At 46.5% G+C, this 3,083-nt stretch overlaps 1 pseudogene; it reads right to left on the bottom strand.

The window, feature by feature from the left end:
- Positions 1-802: 802 nt before the first annotated feature.
- LOC112456619 lies at positions 803-1,970 on the bottom strand (annotated as a pseudogene).
- Between the last annotated feature and the right edge of the window lie 1,113 nt (positions 1,971-3,083).

Here is a 3,083-nt window from a genome sequence, read left to right on the forward strand (position 1 = left end):
TGGGGAACACCACAGGTACAATAGTGAGTCATATGTGCGTTACGGGAAACCGTACCCCTACGTTTGAAGGGTCGGCTTGTCCGGGAGTACGTAATCGTCAGGTATGGGCTCTGTAAGGGGGAAATCCCCGGTGTCGGCTCCGATTCTAGCGCGAAGGGAAGTACTGCTGACGTTGATTGCACTCCGACCACGGGAGGATTCTGGGGGGGCTAACCGCCCCCCCAGACCCCCCGGTGCGGTCGTAACTATGACTCTCTTAACAGTAGCCAAATGCCTCGTCATCTAATTAGTGACGCGCATGAATGGATTAACGAGATTCCCACTGTCCCTATCTACTATCTAGCGAAACCACTGCCAAGGGAACGGGCTTGGAAAAATTAGCGGGGAAAGAAGATCCTGTTGAGCTTGACTCTAGTCTGGCACTGTAAGGAGACATGAGAGGTGTAGCATAAGTGGGAGATGGCAACATCGCCGGTGAAATACCACTACTTTCATCGTTTCCTTACTTACTCGGTTAGGCGGAGCGCGTGCCCCGAGGGCTTCGTGCCCCGGCGGTCACGGTGTTCTAGAGCCAAGCGTGTCAGAGTGGCGTGAGGCCTCGCGGCCGATCGCCGTTAATACTCCCGCGTGATCCGATTCGAGGACACTGCCAGGCGGGGAGTTTGACTGGGGCGGTACATCTGTCAAAGAATAACGCATTGTATATATTACAATATATACAATATATATATCTATATATATGTATATATATATATATATATTCATTGTAAAATAGATTATAATATATGTTTTATAATGCTGTTTTATAATGAATCAATTGTACGATGAAACAAAGTTATTTATCTGGTTATAATATTTACAGTCCTTGAATCTGAATCCTTTAAACAAAATTGGACAATTCGTTGAATCTAAGATCAAATTTTAGCTTTCTTCCTATTTTTATCCGACACTGTATACTTGTAACTTTTCGTTGAATCAAAAAGTTCCCATCTACTCGCTGGAAAAATGTGTTTGTTCCTCTCGTACCATGATCTAATGAGAAAAATAAAAAAATAACATAAAAAAGAATTATGCAAAATATTCTTTTAATAATAAATATCTAAGTAAAACTTTTCCGACATGTGATTCCTCGGTTTTGACAGAAGCATCGTGCATAATACGAATATCATTGTGAACGTCAAATGTGAACAGAGGCCCGCTCTTTCCTCGTGCCTAATCGCAATATTACATACATTAAAATAACATGCCAACATTGTGATATTGCTTCATAAGTTTTATCATTTGGTATATTTACCTTAGTTACAATAAAATCAGTTACAGTTGCAGTAAAACGTATAATGGTGCGGTAATATAAGATTCTCCTTGACATACATTAACTGATCTGCCATTACTGTTTTAAGCTCGCTGAATTCGGGCCTCAGAACTTCTAAACATCTCTGAAGAACCTAATAGATAGAATTACCTGTATGTGAAAATTTAATTTATGCAGCAGAACATTATATATCATGTCAATGTTACTCCAAAAGTGACACTGGAGTATTTTAATAACTTAAACGTTCTCTAAACCACTGAGACATTCACCTTTCTTCATTATAACACTCCGACGATGGTCAGATCCATCCCAATAACTGAATGTGATCTCAATTTCTTCTTCCTTCAACGCGTTCTGCTTTCTAGCCCATTCTTGTCTCAATTCTTCCCTAAGTTATTTTCCTCCTCGTCCCTTTCCCTACTGGCAAAAAACATGTATCTACATCTGGATTTTTCTAAATCTTCTTAATCGCAGGGCCATCAGATTGCACATTTTCTGACTGCGAGGATTTTTCGGCATTGTCTTCGTCAGAAGACATCTCAGCTTCATCTTCGTCTTCGTCCAGATTAAAAGACAAATCTTGAATCTGTCTCTTCTGTTTGTTCTTTTCTGTCTGCTTCGCCGCTAGTGCTCTTTTCTTTTCCTGCTCTTTTTCACGTTCCTTCTATCAAAGCATAAAATACACGTACAAAAATACAAATTATGAGATAATCAGGATCATAAAAAGATTGTAAGAAATTACTTGTGGGTATCAGGATTCGTGAATGTTCGCTCAATTTAACGGCGGATTTTCTCTTGCATTCCGCGTGATCGACGATACATGCACATTTCGTGGCATCTAGCCTTAGCATCTTTGTGGTATCGTCATCATGCATTAGGATTTTCTTCATATCCTATCTTCTGAAGAAGCCCATCGAAAGTTCTTGATATGTATGACTAGATGACATTCAAAGCACTAGGCAGAAATCACACACACACACACACACGCACATATATATATATATATTGTGACGTGACAAGTCGCGTCTCCTTCCCGGACGGGCTCGGCCGAGGGGAATTCGGGGGTGCCTCCTCGTTGGGGCGAGAGGAGGGCGCTTGCGTATAGTAATTGGTCTAATTAGGTATTAAGTTTTTAAGGGATCGCCGGTGGTGACCGGACTTCAGCTGTAACGGCCGGGGGCCGCAACAAGGAAGGGCAGAGGATTAAAGAGACGGCCAGGGGACATGGCTGGAAGTCGGATCGCCCGGACCTCCCCGCAAGCGCATGAGCGTCGCCGGCCGGAATTCACCCCGCACTCGGTCGTAACAGCGGCAGTATATCGATCAGGAGGACCCCTGATCACCCACGAGCGAAATGCCAGTGGCACAAGGGTGCAGAGGAGCGGCCCAGGGAAAGGTACCGCCCTGGGGCCGTCACCCCGAGGGAGATGCCGGCAGACGGGGCCGAGGCCCGACCAGCCTGACCCCGAACGCCGACCCGATCATCGCGGCCCGGACAGCCGGGTGAATCGAAAAGCCCGCGCCGAATCGGAGGTGATTGCAGCGGCGTCGCCGGAAAGGGAGGCGCGCGAGAAGCTGAGGCGCCGACGAAAGCGCCCCGGAATGGAGTGGCGCCCCCGGAAGGAGCGGCGCACGTGCGGCCTAGGCGCAGGAAGCGCTAGGATCGGCAATCCGGTCGAGCGACACGCCACAGCGCAGGCGCGGGGAACCGGCGCGATCCCGGCAGGCTATCGTTTCCGACACTGTCGTGCCGGCTAACGAGCGAGGAGCA

This window comes from Temnothorax curvispinosus, unplaced genomic scaffold (genome assembly GCF_003070985.1).
Source record: "Temnothorax curvispinosus isolate PA1 unplaced genomic scaffold, ASM307098v1 QBEX01007004.1, whole genome shotgun sequence".
Lineage (NCBI taxonomy): Eukaryota > Metazoa > Arthropoda > Insecta > Hymenoptera > Formicidae > Temnothorax > Temnothorax curvispinosus.